The 23713-nt window shown below is 37.3% G+C and overlaps 1 pseudogene; it reads left to right on the top strand.

The window, feature by feature from the left end:
* The first annotated feature begins 2854 nt into the window (after positions 1–2854).
* LOC132360152 (vasculin-like) overlaps positions 2855–23713 on the top strand; it is a 55170-nt pseudogene continuing 34311 nt past the window's right edge.

Raw genomic sequence — 23713 nt, 5'->3', positions numbered from 1 at the left:
TTTTATAGCTATTGCTCCTCCATTGCTCCTGTCTCCCTGTTCTGTTTTCAGATCAGCGGTTGTCAGCTAGTGAATTTTAGGCTTTAGTTATGGGTATGGGTGGGAGGTGGTGGGGAAGGGAAAGCTGGGCCATTTTGCTGTATCTCACAGTTTTAAAAGGCAGCATTATGCTTGGTCATAGAACAATCAGCATGTTTCACAGTAGGTGTTAGTAAATACATATTCCCTAAAATTTACAACCCTTGGTTAATGAGACTGACAGCCCACAGTACAGTTTAAATAGAGAAATAATATTCTAGACAATGAGTCTTTCTTGGTACTCAGGATTTACAGCCCCCAAAGGCAGTGAAGTTGAGATCCAGTTTAGATCTCCTAAAACAGACCTACCCAGTCTAGTCATAGTCAACTACAAACTGCTAGGGTTCTGAAAAAATAATCAGGGATCAGAAAACAAAACAGTGAGAGTGATCTTTATTTTATTCCTGTTCCCTCAGAAGCCAAAACTGTGTCCTAAAGTAGCAGCTGAGTTAAATCAGCAGGGAAGATTGAGTAGAGGTCACATTAGAAACAAACAAGGTGATATGAAGTGAAGTATATGTGTGTGACCTTCCTTTGCAATCAAATATCTGAGAAGTAAATTTATTTGCAAATGGAAAAGTTTATTTCCTTTTGAAGGACATGAACCGTTTAGATCTTTACTCCACTTATTGGCAAGCTCTAAGGAACAAAATAGATAGCTCACTAAGATACTACCTGATACATAACACTATGGGGAGTCATGACTCCTCATCCAATTATCAGACCTAAGATAATTTACATACCTACAGCCCCTTGAATTGTAGGGGAGGCTATAACTTGAGGAAGGTCCCTCATATTGCCACTGTGGTCCAGTTGTCAGAATGGGAACTTACAGGAATAGAGGGATAAAAAGAAGTTTGACTTAAGTCCACCTCATTATTGGCCAGTGACACTCTGAGCCTACCATGCTATTAGCCCCCATTAGCTACCTGACCCTTGGAAAACTACTACCACCACCACCACCACTACTACTAGTAATATTAATAATAATCACTAACACTTGAGTACTTGTGATGTGTCAGACATTGTTATAAATACTCTACATGAATTTACTTATTTAATACAGCAAACTTGTACCATCATTATCCCCATTTTACAGATAAAGAAACTATGACACAAATCAGTTAAGTAACTTGCCCAGGGTCACAAAGCTAGTAAGTATCAGATCCTAGATTCACAGCCAGAGATTCTGGTTTGAATCCATACTCTTGTTACACTGCTGTGCTTCTTCTACAGATTATTACCATAGAACCAAGGGGAAGCCCCTGGAGCTTCTTCTTCCTACCAAGATGTAAGTCAGAGCCATAGAACTTCTAAAGGAATCATGGGGGACTTTAGGAATAGTGGAGGAAGCAATCACAAAAGCATCTGTAACTTCATGACTAGTTACAGACATGAAGTTGAAATGTGTTTTTTCCTTCAATAATATAGCTCATGTATTTATGTGTGTATGTAAATACATATGCACACATATGCAAAAGTTAATAAATATAAAATAATAAATGCTAATTTATTAATAGTTTATTAAATAATAATCAATAAATATAAAGTTATACAAGTAATTTTATATGTATAATTTCTCTTTTTTTTCTTTCCCCTGCTACTTTATGCAGAGTTATTTGGGGTATGTAACTTTACAGCTTAGTCTATAGATTGCAGAACATCAAGAAAGAATCACAACAGAACTAAAGGGAAGTTGATTATAAGCCACACCCTGAAGCTGCATGTGGATGGAATTGTGAAGCACTGAGTAGGAAGTAAACTTGTATTTAGGTATATGAAGAAAAGTTATTTTATGTTATTTGTTTTATGTTCCTTTTTTTAGATATGTAAATAAGTCTCTTTCAATGAAATCCTAGCTTTCCATGATTCCATTGATTTGATGAGCTTCTGGAGACTCAAAATTAAATATCTTTATGTTTAACCAGAATTGGTTTCCATTTCTTGCAAATGAAAAACTTAAGTGCACACATTTATTCTGTGTCTGTGTGTTTAATGAAGGGGATGTAAGCCCATTTATGAGTCTTGGAAAAGTTGCCAGGAGAAAGAGAATTGTTATAAAAATAGAGAAGAGAAAGAACAGAAATTAATGAAGTGATAATAGAGAAGATTAAGAGAGAAAGAGAAAAATAAGAGAATCTTAGTGGATTTATTAAGTCAAAAATCTCTGTTGGACACCAACTATATGTCACAGGGGGTCGGGGTGAGGCGGTGGTTAAAAGGCCATTCCTTCAAATACTTTAGTTTGGAAGGGTGAAGACTCAGTTATGAAGATATAAGAACAATTGTTGGAGGCAAAAATAGGTTATGTGAAGTGTGATGGAAGCCAAGGAAAGAGAAATATGCAAGAAAAAAATAGACGAAGAGAAGAAAGGGGCATCTCCTTTGGTACCCAATATATCCAGGTATTTTTAAGGCATAACAGTATAGAATGTGGCAGACAGTTGAGAAGAATCAGGATTGAGTAAAGAACATTGTTGAGTAATTAGGGAATAAAAAGGCCATGGGAACATTAACACTAATAAGAGAAATAAAGTGAGAATAAAATTAGAAAATTAAAAGAATTCACACTTCTCAGTAAATACAAACCAAATCAACTACTAAAAGTTATAGTTAAGAGCTGAAGCAGAATTCAAATCAATTGGAACTGCCACTTCCAGAAATAAAATAAAAGTCAACAAGAGATGAAACAAAGGATCTCAGCACCAGTGAACATACAGCATGAAATTATAGTGGATCCAGCAATAGTCAGAAGCTCTGAGAACAGAAACAGAAAATGAGGCTCACTCAGGCGTGGGAGTTGGCAAAACAGGAGCAACGGAAGGCCGAGAGGGCAAAGGATTTGAAGGTGGATGTGATGCTCCATTGGTATGTATTTGTGGAAAAGTGTTTGCTGTAAGAAGCACAATTTTACTTTACTTAATAGTACAAGCATGAAAATAAGCACAGCCCCTTACTTAAGAAACAAAGAAAGAAAGAAAGAAAGAAAGAAAGAAAGAAAGAAAGAAAGAAAGAAAGAAAGATCCAGGCAAATTTATTAAAATATTTACTATTCTTATAAAATATTAAGAATCTGTACAGGGCAATGTGATAGTCACTGTATAAAGTGAGTTTTGCCAACTAGAATAAAAATCATCATATGATTTTGTATCTGTACAGTAATTTACAGATACTGTAAATTACTGTTAATTCTTGTTCTGGATGCTCATTCCAGATGTTTACTTTGTGGAAATTTCATCAACAAATTGTATATTTATGATTGGAGAAATCTTTTGCATATATTTGTATTCCCCAATGAAACAAAAATTATTTTTTTTAAATCTCCACAGAAAATACAACTGCTTGAAACTTTAACTATAGTTGATGGGTTTTTTCCTGATTTACATAGTCATCACCAGAAATCTTTCATACGTTAGTCTGAAATTGGACCAAGACAGTTTCTACCCAACAGAATTTCCTAACGACTAGAATTCTCAAGCAGAGCAATTGGCCTGGAAGAATAAAGATGATTAAAGTAAAAAGTGTCATTAAAATTAGGTTGGAATTAGACACAAAGACTTGTACATTTTTAATCTTTAATGAATAGCTATTTGGTGCAAGTAATAGACAGTATAGGAGGTTACAGAGATGAAGAAAGCACAGCATTTGCTCTAGTGTCCTCACATTCTAGCAGAGGAACAAAAGAAATAATTACAAATGTATTTGATTTTCATAAAGTTACTGTTCATCCCCAATGATAGACCATGAACTCCCTTAGAGCAGGGATTGTGCGTTTTCCTAAATGCCTGACATAGGTTCAGCAATGTGGTAGAAAATAGTTATGGACTAAATGAATAAGAAAATGGATGGATGAAAGATAGATGGTTGAGATTCACAATGCTTTGAGAGTTCAAAATAGAAAATACATTCAGTTATCTGGGATGGGTGGTGGTAGAAGATCATGGAATTTTTTTCTTTTTTAAGTCTTAAGAATACAGATATTATTTAATTTAGAATAACACAAAAGCATTGTAAGCCATATAATAATAAAGAAAAATGATCTTAACAGCTATACAAGAGGTTATGGTTTAACAAAAAGAATACAAATGAAATCACTTATTTTTTTGAGCAATAATATTATTTTGAGAAGAAACAATTAGATGTGAAAGATACCAAAAATCAACTGTGTCATGAATAGCAATTGGGAAAATTTTATTTATAAATGGATAAAGTGGAATGAAGTTTTATTACTTGCATATATAAGTATCATACAGAACAAATAGTCATAGAAAAAATGTCATTTTTAAAAGATCATGCTGGAGAGGGTGTGGAGAAAAGGGAACACTCTTGCACTGTTGGTGGGAATGTAAATTGATACAGCCACTATGGAGAACAGTATGGAGCTTCCTTAAAAAACTAAAAATAGAACTACCATATGACCCAGCAATCCCACTCCTGGACATATATCCTGAGAAAACCATAATTCACAAAGGGTCATGTACCACAATGTTCATTGCAGCTCTATTTACAATAGCCAGAACATGGAAGCAACCTAAGTGTCCATCGACAGATGAATGGATAAAGAAGATGTGGCACATATATATAATGGAATATTACTCAGCCATAAAATGAAACAAAATTGAGTTATTTGTAGTGAGGTGGATGGACCTAGAGTCTGTCATACAGAGTGAAGTAAGTCAGAAAGAGAAAAACAAATACCGTATGCTAACACATATATATGGAATCTAAAAAGAAAAAAAAAGAAAAAAATGGTTCTGAAGAACCTGGGGCCGGACAGGAATAAAGACGCAGACGTAGAGAATGGACTTGAGGACACTGTGAGGGGGAAGGGTAAGTTGAGTCCCTGGTGGTGCAGTGGTTAAGAATCCGCCTGCCAAGGCAGGGGACACAGGTTTGAGCCCTGGTCCGGGAAGATCCCACATGCCACAGAGCAATGAAGCCCGTGCACCACAACTACTGAGCCTGCACTCTAGAGCCTGTGCTCCACAACAAGAGAAGCCACTGCAATGAGAAGCCCGCACACCATAACAAAGAGCAGCCCCCACTCACCACAACTAGAGGAAGCCCAAGAGCAGCAACAAAGACCCAATGCAGACAAAAATTAATTAATTAATTAATTTAAAAAAAAAAACGTGAACAACACAGAAAAGTTGAAAGTGAAATTCCTCTACAGTAACACTATCACTGAAGTTTATTTAGTATTAGTTATTTGATGTATGTTTTTCTGGATTTTTCCTATGGGCATACATAAACCCACATACAATTATGTACATATATTTCTTAATAAAAATTAGATTTTATTATAAAAAATACAAAAATAAAAGATCATGGAAGTTTTAAGTAAAGAATGCCATTTTAGACATATTGTAGAGAATTTTGGTTTTCTCTGTTTGTTTTTGTTTCCTTTTGTTTTTGTCAATGACAGTGTGTTTTGTTAGCGTCTCAGGTTTCCCCAACCAAGCAGGCTGACTAAGAAAAGTTTGTACAGTCAACAACCCAACAATCGTTGACCCCAGAAGGCAGACTAATCAAAGTGATCTTTTTTTCACAATTTTTTTTTCTTGTGATGAGAACTTTTAAGATCTACTCTCTCAGCAATTTTCAAATATACAATACAGTGTTGTTAACTATAGTCACTACGCTGAACATTACATCCTTAGAACTTATTTATCTTGTAACAGGAAGTTTGTACCTTTTGACCACCTTCACACATTTCTCCTACCTGCCCCCGCCAACCCCTGCCTCTGGCAACCACCAATCTGTTCTCTCTTTCTATGAGTTCAGGTGTTTTTAGATTCCATATGTAAGTGAGATCATACAGTATTTGTCTTTTTTGTCTGGCTTATTTCATTTAGCATAATGTTCTCATGGTCCACCCATATTGTCACAAATAGCAGCATTTCCTTCCCTTTTATGGCTGAATAGTATTCCATTTATATAGAGAGAGAGATATAGATATATAGACATATAGATATATCACATTTTCTTTATCTCTTCATCTGTTAATGGACACGGGTCATTTTCACGTCTTGGCTATTGCAAATATATGTTCACCCTGCAATGAACATCAGGGTGCAGACATCTCTTCAAGATAGTGATTTCATTTCCTTTAGATAAAAACCCAGCAGTGGAATTGCTGAATCATATGGTAGTTCTATTTTTAATTTTTTGAGGAATCTCCGTACTGTTTTCCACAGTGGCTATACCAATTTACATTCCCACCAGTATACAAGGGTTCCCTTTTCTAGAGAAATTTGACAGGTTAAGTTTCATTTTTTCATTTGAGGACTATAAACAATAGTTGAGAAGCAAGAAAATGCTTTTTAATTAAGCAGTACAAGTAGAATGCATGTGTGCTTATTATATGCATGTGGGGCTTATTTACTGCCTTCTAGTTTTTTATTTTTATGGATATATATATAATAAATACATATGATGTATGTATGCATATATGTATGTGTGTGCGCGCATGTGTGTATCTGTGTATTTGAGATAGTTCATCTGTATCTTTTCTGTAGTTGCAAGTTGATGAACTATATGCATCCACAATATTATCAAACTATTATAAGACATCATTCAAAAAGCATTTTTTTAGAGTGCTTGGCTCTTTATGAAGATTAAACCCTGACTTTTTGAGCTATGAAGAGTGGATTTTAGTGGACTGATGGAAAAGTGCTGAAATGGATATATTGAAGGTCATTTTTACAGTGAACTTTTGGGGAAATGGAAACCCCAGGGAAAGCGAAGCAAAGACATATTGAAGGAAAGACGGCAGAGAAGACAGAAGCTGTGCATGTTCCAGCAGATGAATCTGAGCAGATCAATAGGCTTCTTGAAAATCTTTTAAAGCAGTTTCATGGATCTGGCAACTTCCGCAAGATGGCAGTCCTCTGAGAAAACTCCTGTTTGGGTTAGGCTATTGAATTTGTGGGAGCAACAAAGGAGAACTTATCCATGAGAGAATCAGGCTGCATTAGTGAGTGTATGACAGTTGTTAACTATATTACATATGGGCTAAAACATTCTCATTCTCATTGTAAAGTGGAAAGGCTCATATGATATTGTGTTCATTCAAAGGCATTGAGCTTTTTAGCCTTTTTCAGTGTCAGTCTTAGAGTCTATAACTACTATGTGCCTACAGAGTTGAAAAGACTTCCTGAGTGATTTCTGATTGGGTGACCTCTGAAGTTCTTGGTGGACAGGAGCGTAAGTGGTGACTTCCTAACTCTATTCATACTTCCCTATGCAGCACAATTGTCCTTTATGTTCACTTTACATTCAGAAAAGTAGCATTCTTCTGAGGAAGTAGAAGAGCTTTGGTGTTTACTGTTCTGTTTTAATTACTTTCAAGTGGCCTGAATCTCATCAGATTCTTTGTTGAAACAGGCAACGTTTGACCAGTTTGATGCATTTGGACAATACCCCTTGAAAGCAGCTTTTGATTCTGATACAGATGCTTGTAGAATCTAATATAAAATTCAGCATAAAGATTAGTTCTGTTTCCACCAAAACATATATGCTGCTAGAAAACGGGGATAATGTTTATCTTTTTCTCATTATTATTTTTATCCACTTGAATCTCTATAAAGGGACTTAACACTACTTTGTCAGTATTTTTCCCCTACTATTCTGAGTAAGTTAGTATTATCCACATTTAAACAGACAAAATGATCAATGGAAATCATTTTTTTTTTTCAAATTAGGTACCATAGTAATGTGTCCTTGTAAACATGTTGAAAAAAAATTCACCATTCAACGCAACTCTATTAAAGAGTCATATCCCTTCCAGTAACCATCTACTGTAGTAAAATAAAATCATCAGGCTCTTATTAGTATAAGAATAACTTTCCCTAGGTAGGAAAAGACACAGTTATTTCCAAGGCTTTGGGGACTGGCATTTTCAGAGTTCGTAGTGTGAATCTGGAGAGATAATACTATGATCTTCAGAGAGTATGTAAGTTCTGTAAAATGTGTTCAATGCCATGGTCTATTTTTTTTTTTAAATGGCGTAAGTTTTTTTTTAATATTTTATTTATTATTATTTATTTATTATTTATTTTTGGCTGTGTTGGGTCTTCGTTTCCGTGCGAGGGCTTTCTCTAGTTGCGGCAAGCAGGGGCCACTCTTCATCGCGATGCGCGGGCCTCTCACTATCGCGGCCTCTCTTGTTGAGGAGCACAGGCTCCAGACGCGCAGGCTCAGTAGTTGTGGCTCACGGGCCTAGTTGCTCCGCGGCATGTGGGATCTTCCCAGACCAGGGCTCGAACCCGTGTACCCTGCATTGGCAGGCAGAATCTCAACCACTGCGCCACCAGGGAAGCCCGCCATGGTCTATTTGATGAGAGTGATTTAAATAGTTGTCTTTCTCAATGCTTTTATTTTGTTACAGATCAGAACTTGGTCAAGGTCTTGGGTTCAAGGCTTTCACAAGCCTGTTAGCTTTGCTTTTCTTCTATGTCAAAGGTTGCCCTAGAAAACCAGTTAACTGTTGTCAACGCTTGCTTTTGGCCTTAAAAGTGATGAGAAAGGAATGTGTGTGGCTCAGTGCAAATAACTCATTGATCCTTGAAAATCAATCTAAATAGCATATTTTACTGATAATAACAGTATTCAAACATGGAGCATGTTTAAATATTTTATAAATTATAAAAAATAAACTTTTGCTTATTTGCCTATTTTTTGTTAAGATTTTCAGTATTTGACAATAGAGTTTGGTTCCACCCTGCTCCCACACCTAAGAGAGATAAGCAAAATTTTCAGTTGAGTCCTGGATCAGAACTGAGAGAAGTGAATTTCTCCTTTATTTGTAAAACTCGGTAAGATATTAGGGTAATCCTCTCTTTGTGACATTAGTCTTTCCAGCACTATCTAAGGTGTTTGCCAGAGCTTATTTCGTAGTGAGAGTATATAAACCTGAGGTACAGCAAAATCCAATTATATTTTTGTCATGTCTTCGGTATGCCCAAACATTTTCCATTTTATTGCCTTCCTCTTTTCTTCCCTTTTGGCACCTTACACCTCATGTGTGAACTATCCTCCACCCCAAAGCCAGATTGCCTGAGACCCTCCATTGTGGTCTTGGATAGACACCAACTCTCATCAGATAAACTCCACATCCTCTAACTAACTGTTTTCTAGAATCCTCCTTCCTGATTAAAATTATCTGTCATGGATCCCATCCCTTAAATATCCTACTAAAGGTAAATGGATGTTAATACATGCTCCTCCTACATTATATATTTGTATTTTTGTAAGTCTACCACTCAAAAACTATAAGTGTGAGTGCTTCATATTTTGGTAGGCTATGATGGAAGGTGTTTGGATCAAACTCACCCTTCGATTCTGTCAAAGAAAAATTGCACATATTGCAGTTAAATAGGCAAGGAAGACTTTATTCAAGATTATTGCAATAGGGGAGAGAGATTATTTCAATAGGAGAGAAACACTGAACTCAACTCTGAATACAACGGGGCAGCTGGGGATTTATAGCCAAAGGGCAGGGTGAGGGAGTCTTTGGATAGAAAATTACTAAGAGGAACTTGATTAGATATCAAGGGTGTGGGGAGAAGAACTTGATTAAATATCAAAGGTGGAGGGATATCAAGGGTGGAAGGATTCTCACTAAACTGGATTAGCAGGATCCCTGGTGAAACTGGATTCAACCAGATTCTTTGCTAAAACTGGGCTCAGGCAGCCAAGGACAGGATCCAGTCAAAAAGAGGGCTCAAAGGAGCCTGAATAAAGTTTGGTCAAGGGGGGAATCCTTGTCAGTTCATAAGTATTAAATAGCCCTCTCAAATACTTGAGGGCACATCTTATCAGACAGGTATGTGAAAGTCCCATTTGCTGATCTAAGATAACTTTAGTTAGAACCCCCTGACTATTTTTCAAATATGGATTTGTTTAAAGTTTCACAGTTTCTGTGTTCTTGCCTGTCACCTTTACCTTGAGGTAGGAAAATCTAATAATACCCTCTGAATTACATCATCTAGATGAGCAACATGTTTTTTCATAGTGTATGCTTGTTCTCCTCCCTAACTATATGAAAAAGGGTACTGGCAGGGATTTAACTTTACTTTCTTGATACAGTTAGAATACAAGTTGGAAATGGAGATTGGCAATAGGGTTGACTTATATTTTGAGAGAGAGATACTAGAGGAGGTTCATCTACTGTTGCCATTGCTGATTGCAATGATATATCTGGACAGTTGGCATTAGATGACTGAAACTCAGGCTAGGGAATGAGAAGAGCAGGTGTATAAGCCAGGCTTTACTCTAGGCATGCTGTGAGACCTTGAGCTTTGATGTAAACTTGGGTTTGCTAAAATAAAAGTAACAATCATTGTATCTAACATTTTTGAATGTCTGGGGACTTCCCTGGGGGTCCAGTCGTTAAGACTCCGCGCTCCCAGTGTAGGGGGCCTGGGTTCAATCTCTGGTCAGGGAACTAGATCCCGCATGCCGCAACTAAAAAGAACCCGCATGCCCCAACGAAGATCTCGCACGCAGCAACGAAGATCCCGCAAGCTGCAACTAAGACCCAGTGCAGTCAAATAAATAATGTAAATAAATATTTTTAAAAAAAATAGTCTGTCTTATGATTAGTGAACAGTAATTACTCATTGAATTAATTATTTTTTCCTTTTTCCTTTTCAAAGTTCTCAGTGTTCCAGAGAGATATTGTTTAGTCTATCTGAATAGTGATTATTATGCATTATCTAGGCATTAATGAAAACCTGAAATTCATTATGCATACTCAGTTTTTAGAGGAGGGTGCAAGGTATGAAAAGACGTAAAACACATGCAAAAGGGACTGGTAGGAATAAAGAATAAGAAACTAAAAGTGTTTCTCTGAGATTTGGGAATAAGAATGGTGATGTGAAAGATGGAAGAATAAAGGAAACCCAGAGAGAGTAAAGACATTAGTCCTCAAAAGTGCTTTCACCTTAAGATACAGCTTACCTCTTCTGAAGATTAGGTTTAAGGAAAATTCTTGTTATTTTTGATTCCCTCAATTTTAAAATTATAGGGTCTTGAGAACAAAACAAACTTACTTTCATATATTTCTCAGTTCAAGGAAAGAGTCTGATATATGTGTTAGTGAAGTACTCTGTGTTTTCCATGGAAAGTGCTTTATCTTTCAACTATATTATGTCATACTACATGGAATGAATACCAACAGCATGAATATGTTTTCATCAGGCAGGTGACACACTCTCATATTTAAAAGAAGAATCATAAAACATGGGGTTTTTTTAAAAGTAAAAGGATATATTACACTACTATGGAAAATAGTATGGAGATTCCTCAAAAAATTAAGACTAGAGCTACCACATGACCCAGCTAGTCTACTTCTAGGTATTTATCCAAAGGACAAGAAAACATGAATGAGGAAATATATGAAGACATATATGTTCATTGCAGCATTATTTACAGTAGCCAAGATATGGAAACAACTGAAGTGTCCATCAATGGATGAATGGATAAAGTAGAGGTGGTATATATATATATATATATATATATATATATAATTTATATATATATGTACATACCTATATATGTATATATGTACCATATATTATATTATATAAAATATAGTAGTATAATTAAAATATATTATATATAATGGAATACTATAATATATATAGATAATGGAATACTACCATGCCATAAAAAAGAATGAAATCCTGCCATTTACAACAACATGGATGGACCTTGAGTGAAAATAAGTGAAATAAATCAGTCAGAGGAAGACCAATACCATATCATTTTACTCATATGTGGAATCTAAAAACAAAACTAAAACAACTGATAAACAAAATAAAACAAAAACAAACTCATAGATACAGAAAAGAGATTAGTGGTTATCAGAGGGAAAGGGGTGGAGAGTGGGGGAAATGGGTGAAGGAGTTCAACTGTATGGCAACAGATGGTAACTAGACGTGTGGCGGTGATCACTGTAGTATATACAGATGTTGACTGCAATGCTGTACACCTGAAACTTGTGTAATAAAAAAAGAACATAGTACATCAAGTTCTAGGTTTGCAGGATATCACAAGTGAAAAGCCAAAAAGTATTCATCATCAGAGGAATTCCAAAAATCTATGAAAGTTTGCATAATCAGAATGTATTTTAATAAGTACTACATCATTTTAATATAGTGTCATTCATTTCAAATTACTTAATTATACCCCAAAATATTTAGCTGCACTACTCCTTCCCAGTCAGCTACAGGGATGATGGGGGGAGTTGGCCAGAAATTGCAAAGTGGAACTAAAAAACCACATGTGTCAAAGAGAGGCTATTTAGAATTCAAACTGTTGGTGAAATTGGAGTTGGCAGTTATAATTGTGGGTGGAATTTCTGTGAAAAGAATATAATTATCCAAACTGGATTTTAACCAGCACACCTGAGCACTTCAAAATAAACATATTTTTCATACCATCAATAAATACCTCCTTTGTCCCATTTCTCAGTGGAAAGTTACCTGTTCCTGGGGTAGGTTGAGTTCCCTGGGGTTTTGCTTCAGTTCTGGCTCAGTGGAAAAAGTGCCACCTACTGAACTGCCAACCTCCTTCCTGTGGAGATCTTTGATAAAGCAAAGAACACCATTATAAGGTATTTGATGGTTCTTATTTGCATTTGATATCTTAGAAGTCTCTGTTCAAATACTTTTCGTTAGGTAAGTCAAAAGTTTAAGTTCAAAACTGCATCAAGGACACAACTAAGGAGCACTGACGTCAGTTGGCCTGGGTTGGAGGTAGTCTGGGGATCAGTTTGCCTCTTGGATCTCAATCAAGAAAATATTCCTCCAATTATAAGAAACAGGTTAGAATTCCTTTCCACCATGGCAACTGGGGCAGAATACTCAAAGGTAGAATGTTGAGGAACACTGAAACCTGAGGTCAGACAGCAAAGAGACAGTGCCAAGTAGAAGACAGTCATTCCTCACAATAGTACATGAAGCAGACAGGTAGCATCCTTTTGAGCATTTTGGAGGAAACAAAGCTTTCCTTTGGACATAACTGTCATTAAAACCTGTGGATTGAGCATTTTCATATAAAACAAAACAAAAAAAAATGCAGTAATTTAGTAACATGGACTCCAATACCCTAAAGCCACATCTTTATGGAGAAGCCTAATATATAGTAATTAAGTTCATAGTCCCTGCTCTCCCCCTTGTATGGTATGAGACTAATTTTCCTCTTTTGTGAAACAGAAATATTAATAACTGGAGACATTCAATAGGGTTGTGAGCATTAAATGAGTTAACACCTGTAAAACACTTGAAACAATGCTAGTCTCATGGTGAACACTGTTTATTACCTAAAAAGGAATAATCTTTTCCAAGAAGCTCAATGTACAGTCAAAAAAGGGTTACCAGAAATTGTAGTCCATAAGAAGAGAAATTCAGACCTGAGAGAACAGAAATAATTGCCTTGGTCAACCCTATATAAAACTTTATCAGTTCTCTAATGATATGGAAGTCAATATAAAAATCCCTCTGTTACATAAAATTACACTTTAGTTATGTATAGTAGAAGTATATATATTTTTTTCAGTTTTATTGAGATGTAATAACATATAACATATTAGTTTAAGGTGTACAGCATAATGATTATAATCATTATGTTGTGTGTGTGTATATATATATATATATACATACATACATATACACACATACACAAATGATCCAAATGATCACCACAATAAGTTTAGTTAACATACATCACCTCACATGGTTACACATCTTTTTTTCATGTAATGAGAACTTTTAAGATCTACTCTCTTAGCAACTCTCAAATATACAATACAGTATTAACTACAGTCACTATGCTGTACATTAACATCCCCAGAACTTATCTCATAATTGGAAGTTTATGCCTTTTGACCACCTTCACCCATTTTCCCTACCCCCAAACTTCCTCCACTGTCAATCTGTTCTATGTTACTATGAGTTTGGTTTTTTTTTAGATGCCACATGTAAGTGAAATCATACAAAATTTGTCTTTCTCTAACTTATTTACTGAGCATAATGCCCTCAAGGTCTATCCCTGTTATTACAAATAGCAGAATTTCCTTACTTTTAATGGCTAAATAATATTCCATTTATATATACACCATATTTTCTTTATCTATTCATCTGTCAATGGTTACTTAGGTTGTTCCCATGTCTTTGCTATTTTAGATAAGACAATGAAAATGGGGGTGCAAATATCTCTTCGAGATAGTAATTTTGTTTCCTTCAGATAAATACCCAGCAGTGGAATTGCTGGATCGTACAGTAGTTCTATTTTTAATTTTTTGAGGAACCTCCATACTGTTTTCCATAGTGGCTGCATCAATTCACATTCCCACCAACAGTGCACAGGGGTTTCCTTTCCTCCACATCCTTGCAAACACTTGTTATCTCTTATCTATTTGATTGCAGCCATTCTAACAGGTGTGAGGTAATATCTTATTGTGGTTTTGATTTGCATTTCCCTAAGGGTTAGTGATATTGAGTACCTTTTCCTATACCTGTTGGCCTTTTGAATGTCTTCTTTGGAAAATGTCTATTCAGTTCCTCTGTTCATGTTTTAATTAGATTGTTTGTATTTTTGCTATTGAGTTGTATGAGTTCTTTATATATATGGATATTAACCCCTTATCAGATATACAATTTACAAATATATTCTCTCATTCAGTAGCTTGCCTTTTCATTTTGTTGGTTTCTTTTGCTGTGCAGAGGTTTTTTAGTTTGATGTAGTCCCATTTGTTTACTTTTGCTTTTGTTCCTTTGCATTTGGTGTCAAATCCAAAAAGTCAGTGTCAAGACCAATGTCATGTAGCTTCTGCCTTATGTTTTCTTATAGGAGATTTACAGTTTCAAATCTTATGTTTAAGTATTTAATCCATTTTGAGTTGATTTTTGCATACGATTTAAGATAAGGGACCAATTTCATTCTTTTGTATGTAGAGATCCAATTTTCCTAGCACCGTCTGTTGAAGAGACTATTCTTTCTCCACTGTGTATTCTTGACACCCTTGTCAAAGATAGGTTGACAATATGCATGAGTTAATTTCTGAACTCACTATTCTGTTCTATGGTTCTAGATGTCTGTCTCAATAGCAGTACCATACCTTTTTGATTATTTTAACTTGTAATATATCTTGAAATCAGGATATGTGATGCCTGGTTCTTCTTTCTTGAGATTGTTTTGGCTATTCAGGATCCTTTGCGGTTTCATATGAATTTTAGGACTTTTTATATTTCTATTTTTTTAAATGCCATTGGGGTTTTGATATGGATTTCATTGAATCTGTAGATCACTATGGGTAGTAAGGACTTTTGTACAATATTGTCTTTAATTCATGAATATGGATATCTTTCTATTTATTTGTGTCTTCTTTAATTTCTTCCATCAATATTTTGTAGTTTTCAGTGTACAAGTTGTTCACATCCTTGGTTAAGTTTATTCTTAAGTATTCTTGAGAGACTCTCAAACTTTCATACTAGTTCAAACCACTGTCTTAGTTCTTAGTGGCACACAGTTGTCTACAGTACGCTGGGTCCCATCAGCACTCTAAGACAGGCATGGCAAAAGTCAGTCCCTCAGGCAGCCTCCAGAAAACCTGGAGCTTTAGACATGAAGTCCGATGCTCTCCCTCCCCAGAGAGAAGCTGGAATTGGGGTTTTCTAACTCACTCATTCTGCACAGAGTCAGGAGGAAAGACTATGGTGATTTCTCATGTGCTAGTTCAAACTATCCTCTCTGTTCTCACTGGCCAACAGGCATCTAAAATATGCCAGGTCCTGCCAGTGCTCTGAGACAGGTGAGACATATGCCAATACCTTGGGCCATCCCTGGAAAAACTGGGACACTGGAAACATGATCTAACTCTCCATTCCCAGGGAAAAGCTGGGAGGTGAGGATTTCCTTCTGATCATGTGGTGCTGTGCTAGAGGCAGAGAGTATGGTGAGAAGGTGTCTTGCGTTTTCCTATTGGCTTCTATGTTATTGGTTTCACACTCACCTGGGATGCAGGAGTCTCTCAACTAGTTTCTGAATATCTCACATAGGGAATTAGTCCATACATTATTAATGAATCAGTGTGTCCATGGGGAGGAGAGTCCAGAGCTTTCTACTCTGTCACCTTCTGACATCATCTCTCTTGAAACATTATTATTAACTATCCTTATATTATTCTGATTTCTTTGGATTTTACCTAATGTTCTCTTTCTGTTCTAGGATCCCATTCAGGATACCCACATTACATCTAGTTGTCATGTCTCCTTAGGCTGCTCTTGGCTGTGACAGTTTTTCAGATTTTCCTGGTTTTTGATAACCTTGACAGTTTTGAGGAGTGCTGGTCAGGCATTTTATAAACATCCCTCAACTGGGATTTGTCTGATATTTTTCTCATGATTAAACTGGGGTTATGAGTTTTGTGAAGAAGAAAACAGAGGTAAAGTTCCATTGTCATCAAATCATATCAAAAGTACATACAATTAACATGACATCATTGCTGATGTTAACATTGATCACTTTGCTGAGGTAATAGTTGTCAGGTTTCTCCACTATGAAGTTAATCTTTCTTCTCCTTTCCATAGTGTATTCTTTGGAAGGAAGTCACTTTCCATAGCCCATATTTAAAGAACGGGGACTTATGCTCCATACCCTTGAGGGCATAACACCCAAATTATGTGTAATTCTTTTGCATGGGAGATTTGACTATTCTCCACTTATTTGGTTATTCTATTTATATCAGTATAAACTCATGAATATTTATTGTATACTTTAGATCATAATCCAATATTACTTTATTTTGTTACTTTAATTGTTCCAGGTTTGACAATTGGGAGCTCTTTCAGTTGACTCCCTTCTCCTTTTAACATACCTTATCACTGTGGGGTTGTTTTTCATTTGGGGGGAAATTTTTTTAGCATTTCCTTACTTTTTGGCACTATAAGATCCAGGTTCATCTTGTATATTTCCTGTCCCAGTAAAAAAGTCAGCCATTTCTCTAAGTCGCTTGGGGTGTTTGTTTTTTTTTTTTAAATCGTACAATGGTATTAGAAACCAAGATCTCGGTGCTAGGTATGCTCATTGCTACTGTGTCTCATTGTTTCTAGGCTCTCTCAGCTGAAGGAACAAGAAATATATGTGTGTATGCTAACTTTGGATCTATAAATCAAGTTGGGAGGAATTGACATCTTAACAATATTGAGTCTCCCAATCCATGATTTTGGAATAGACTATTTCTCCATTTATTTGAATTTTCTTTTATTTCTTTCATCAGTTTTATAGTTTTCTGTATACACATCCTGTACATATCATTAGATATAGACCTATGTATATTTTGGGTGCTATTATAAATGATATTTTCTATATTTCAAATTCTGATTGTTCATTGTTGGTATGTAAGAAAGAAATTGGCCTTTGTATATTAACCTTGTATACTGCCCCCACACTTTTATGCATTCTATCTCCAGGAACACCACCAGTTTCTCACAGTGAGGAGCCAAGAACGTGTCTTTGGCAGGAGGAGGGGAAAAGCATCCATTTCTAAATATAGCAAAGGCCTATTCTCTAGTGAAAAAGTCATTACTAGAGTCTTATCTCACATAGGCAAAAGGGCAATACCCAACTCCAGCCCCTTCTAGCCTTCCTGTCCCACCTAAGTTGGGGAGAAAATGAACTATAAAACACTTGTGAAGGTCTCCCCAGAGATACAGGTCCACTAAAAGACTAAGATTTGATTGTAAGATTGTAGAATGATTTCCCTCCACCACTCCTAACCAGCACATCAACAGTATAATAACAGAGGATTAGAGCTGAAAGAACTGCAAGGTTCATACTCTAAGAAATAAAGAAAGACAACAGAGCAGACAAAAACAAGGATACTGGAGGAATTTGAAGCCTCTGACACCTACAGCTACAGCAAGCATTGAACACAGTTCAACTGCTAGCCAGATTAAGCAAAACCTCACACTAATGGCCAATTCACCTCGGTTCCTATTACCCAATATGCCATGTCCGGATTTCAATAAAAATTACAAGGCATCCTAAATGGCAGGAAAAAGAACAATTTGACCCAATTCAAAAGTGAGGGAGAAATAAAGATTTTCTCACACAAAAACTGAGGGAATCCATAACAAGCAGATCTGCTCTGAAAGAAATGATGAAAGTTCTTCAGAAAGAAGGAAAATGCATACGTTGGAAACTCAATCTGCATTTTTTAAAAAAGGAAAAGTACCAGAGAAAGAATAAATGAAGGTAAAATATTTTTTATTTTTATTACTCTTAATTGATCTAATAGATAAATATTTTTTCAAAGTAATACTAGTAACCTTATACACAGCTATCTTCCTACACTTGCTTATTGGTTCCAGTTTTTTGATAGATTGTTTGGAATTTTCTACATTTATTTGTTTTTTTTTTCTTTTTTTTTTATATTAATTAATTAATTTATTTAGGCTGTGTTGGGTCTTCGTTTCTGTGCGAGGGCCCTCTCTAGTTGCGGCAAGTGGGGGCCACTCTTCATCACAGTGCGCGGGCCTCTCACTATCGCGGCCTCTCTTGTTGCAGAGCACAGGCTCCAGACGCGCAGGCTCAGTAATTGTGGCTCACGGGCCTAGTCACTCCGCGGCATGTGGGATCTTCCCAGACCAGGGCTCGAACCCGTGTCCCCTGCATTGGCAGGCAGATTCTCAACCACTGCGCCACCAGGGAAGCCCCTACATTTATTTGTTTTTTAAACTTTTTGGCGGCGTTGGGTCTTCGTTGCTGCATGTGGGCTTTCTCTAGTTGCAGCGAGTGGTGGCTACTCTTCATTGCAGTGCATGGCCTTCTCATGGCAGTGGCTTTTCTAATTGCAGAGCACGGGCTCTAGGCATGCAGGCTTTAGTAGTTGCAGCACACGGGCTCTGTAGTTGTGGCACATGGTCCCTAGAGCACTTGGGCTTCAGTAGTTGCAGCACGTGGGCTCAGTAGTTGCAGTGCATGGGCTCAGTAGTTGTGGCGTGTGGGCTCTAGGGCACACGGGCTTCAGTAGTTGTGGCGTACGGGCTTAGTAGTTGTGGCACATGGGCTTAGTTGCTCCACGGCACGTGAGATATTTCTGGACCAGGGATCGAACCCATGTCCCCTGCATTGGCAGGTGGATTCTTAACCACTGTGCCACCAGGGAAGTCTGGAATTTTCTACATTAAATAATCATATTATCTATGAATAACGATGGTTATATTCTTTTCTAATCTGTATACCTTTTATTTCTTTTTCTTATCTTATTGCAATAAGTAGGACTTCCAGTAAGACATTGAATAGGAGTGGTGAGCAAAGATGTCCTTGCCTTGTTCCTGATCTTAAAGAGAAAGCATCCACTCTCTCCAACAAGTATGATTTTTATGTAGATCTTCCAAAAACGTGTTTTATGAATTGGGAAGAATTGGGAAATTTCTTCTGAATTCTTAGTTTACTGAGGTTTTTTTTTTTTCCTGAGGGTTTTTATCATGATCGGGTGTTGGATTTTGTCAACTGCTTTTGTTATGTCAATTTATATGATGGTTTATATTGACTAATTTTCAAATGTTGAACCAGCTTGGCACATCTAGAACAAATGTTGCCTGGTCATGATAAATAATTTTTTTGTACATTGTTGAATTTGATTTACTAATATTTTGTTGAGGATTTTTTGTCTACGTTCATAACAGATATTGATCTGTAGTTACAGTATTTTTAAAATAAACTTTAAGACATTTCTTTCAAGTACATTCTACATTCTAGAGCTAATCACTTCATACAAAGCTTAAGCTACAATCTTTCAACAGAGAATCCAATGAGTTATGGTATAGAGTGGAAGGCAAAGCGATCTAATTAGTATTACTTACGGGATAGTCAAGCCCATATACGTACTCTTTAAATTAGCACTATGATAAAAAACCAAAGTTATTGCTGAAAAGATCTTCCATTTAGAAGTCTACTGTTATTTCAGTATAATTCTCTAAAGAATAAAAAATAAAATTTATAGATCCAAAAGTAAAGACATTTTTAAAGCTCTTTTTTTAAATAAAAATATATTTAGCTCTTTGAGATTCTTTTTTTTTGCAAGAGAACAATGATAACTCAGGATGCAAACCTTAAAGTATACATTCCTTTTGAGACAATATTTGAGATATTTGGATAAGGGAAGGAGGTACAACAATCAAATAGAATCTTCAAACTGACGTTTGGAGAGGCACTTAATTTTTGTACTAAATCTTCATTGCCTGAATATATGTACATGCATATGTGTGTGTAACATGTATATATCAGTAATAATAATATAATATATATAATATTATGTAATATTATATAAATATTTCAAGGTTTACTTATATGTGGTTTTCTGAAGATAAGTATATTCTAAATCAATCATGACAAGTTTTGTTAAATTTTTGTATGAATTGGTTAAATGTACTAAAATTTGATGCATTTTTATTTTGGTTCATAAACTGATGAGATTATCATTAATTTTCCTAGAAAGCAATATTTGAGAGACGATGGCTACTTTAAGTAAAGTTCATCACATTTAGAAAAATCATATTTTTTAAACAAGGGCTGTAGTAAAATTAAAAGCATTGGTTGAACAAATTAGCCATTCATTTTCAGAAACTGTCATTATTGTCACAGGTAAAACTAATCAAAATTCTTGAGAGGTAGCCAAGATAGAAGAGTAGGAAGACCCTGAACAGGAAGACCCTGAGCTCACCTCCTCCCACAGGCACACCAAAATTAAAACTATTTACATAGCAACTATTGAGGAGAAAGACCAGAATCTACCAGAAAAGATCTTCTACAACTAAGATATAAATAAGGAACCACAATGAGATGGGTAGGAGGGCCTGAGATGTATAGTATAGTATAGCATAGTATAGTATAATATAGTATAGTATATATAGTATTGTATAGTATAGTATAGTATAGTATAGTGAAGACCCATACCCCTGGCTGGACAGCCTACAAATGGGAGAATAATTACAATTGCAGAGGTTTTCCCCAAGGGGTGAGGGGTCTGAGCCCCACATTGGGCTTCCCAGCCTAGGGCCCTGCACTGAGAAGACAGACCCCCAGAATGTCTGGCTTTGAAGGTCACCAGGGCTTACTTTTGGTAGAGCCAGAGGGCTATGGAAAATATAGATTCCACTCTTAAAGGGAGCACACAAAATCTCACACACTCTGGGACCCAGGGCAGAAGCAGTAATTTGAAAGGAGCCTGGGTCAGACTCATCTGTTGAGAGTCTCCTGGAGAAGCAGGAGGAAATTGGAGCTGACCCTGGGGACATAGACACTGATGGCAGCCATGTTGGCGAGCTCTCTCTACCACATGGACACTGGTGCTGGCAAGCGCCATTTTGGAATCCTTCTTCTAGCTTATTAGTAATGAGACCTGACCCCACCAATCAGGCTGTCAGCACCAGTACTGGGACACCTCGGGCCAAACAACTAGCTGGGCAGGGACACAGCCACACCCACTAGTACATGGGCTGTCTTAAGACCCCCTGAACCCACAGCCACCCCAGGACACAGCCCTGTCCACCAGAGGGCCCAGGACATCTCCCCACACATCAGTGCGCTGGCATAGCCCTGGGACCCCCAGGGCTCTGCAGCCAGAAACCCTGGGATCCAGCTCTGCCCACTAGTGCACCAGTACACCAATGCTGGGACCACCACAGCCACACAGACTGTTGTGTCAGGACCCAGCCCACCCACCAGTAGGCTGGCACCAGCTCCAGGACTCCCTGGGCCCCAGCCCTGACAACCAGCAGGCTAACACTTACTCTGAGACATCTTGGGCCCCTGAGCCAGCCACCCCAGGATGCAGCCCACCTAGCAGTGGGACCCCGTGGGCCTTGGCCCCACCCACCAGAGTGTGGACACCAGCTCTGGGAACCTGGGCCCTGCAGCCAGAGACCTCAGGACCTGGCTCTGCCCACTAGTGGGTCAGCACTAGGCCCAGGACCTGGCTGCACATACCAGTCATCAGGCACCAGCCCTAGGATCCTCTGGGCCCTGAACTGCCCACCAGCAGACAAACACCAGACCTAGGACCACTACAACCCTGCAATTTGTCATGTCAGGAACTAGCCAAACCACCAGCAGGCCCTGCACCAGCCCCAGGACCCCCTGTGCCTGGGCCCTGCTCACCTCCAGGTCAACATCAGCTCTGGGACACCTTGAACCCCTAAGCCAGTAGCCCCAGGATCCAGCCCCACTCACCAGTGAGCCAGCACCAGCTTTGGGACGCTCCAGAACTCACAGCCACCCATGTCAGGATTCAGCCCCACCCACCAGCAGGCCATCACAAGTCCCAAGACCCCCCAGGGCTCCAAAGCCATCTGCCTCAAGACACAAGCCCACCAACCAGCAGGTGGCAGTCTCCACACAAGGCAGGCACTGGCAACCAACCAGACTAGGGCCAGCCACGCCTAATAGACCACCCACAGTAGTCAGCCAACCACAACAGAAGAACCCATGAAGCCCACATAGGGGGCACTGCTAGAGCATATAGCTCTGGTGACCAGAGGGGAGTGTGTTGCTGGGATGCATAGGACATCTCTTACAAAATGTCACTTCTCCAAGATTGGAAACATAACAAATGTACAAAATACATAGAAATGAAAACAGAAAAACAGGGAAAATGAGGTGACAAAGGAACATGTTCCAAACAAAGGAACAAGATAAAACTCCAAAAGAAGAAATAAGTAAAGTGGAAATAGGCAATCTAACCAATAAAGAGTAATAGGGTAATGACTGCAAAGATGTTCAAAAAACTTGGGAGAAGACTGAATGAACAGAATGAGAAGTTAGAAATTTTTAACACAGAGTTAGAAAATATAAAGAACAACCAAATAGAGATGAAAAATCCAATAACTTAAAAATTTATATGAAACCACAAAAGACCCTGAATTGCCAAAGCAATCCTGAGGAAAAATGAACAAAGCTGGAGGCATAACTCTCCCAGCAAACTATCAGAAAGAGAAATTAAGAAAATAATCCCATTTACAATCACATCAAAAAGAATAAAATACCTAGGAATAAATCTAACTAAGGAGGTAATAAACCTGTACTCAGAAAACTATAAGACACTAATGAAAGAAATCAAAGGTGACACAAAACAGATGGAAAGATATACCAAGTTCATGGATTGGAAGAATTAGCATTGTTAAAATGTCCACACTACACAAAGCAATCTACAGATGTAATGCAATCCCTAACAAAATACCCATGACATTTTTCACAACTAGGACAAATAATCCTAAAATTTATATGGAACCACAAAATATCCTGAATAGTCAAAACAATCTTGAGGAAAAAGAACAAAGCTGGAGGTATCACACTCCCTGACCTCAGACTATACCACAAAGCTACAGTCATCAAAACAACATTGTACTGGCACAAAAACAGACACGTAGATCAATGGAACAAAATAGAGAGCACAGAAATAAGCCCATGCACTTATGGTCAGTTAATCCACAACAAAGGAGGCAAGAATATACAATGAAGAAAAGACAGTCTCTTCAATAAGTGGTGCTGGGAAAACTCGAAAGCTACATGTGAAAGAATACATTTAGAACATTTTCTCAAAATGTATAGAAAAATAAATTCAGAA

The sequence above is a fragment of the Balaenoptera ricei genome, chromosome 2 (genome assembly GCF_028023285.1).
Source record: "Balaenoptera ricei isolate mBalRic1 chromosome 2, mBalRic1.hap2, whole genome shotgun sequence".
Classification (NCBI taxonomy): Eukaryota; Metazoa; Chordata; class Mammalia; order Artiodactyla; family Balaenopteridae; genus Balaenoptera; species Balaenoptera ricei.
This window is presented reverse-complemented; position numbering and strand designations above follow the sequence as displayed.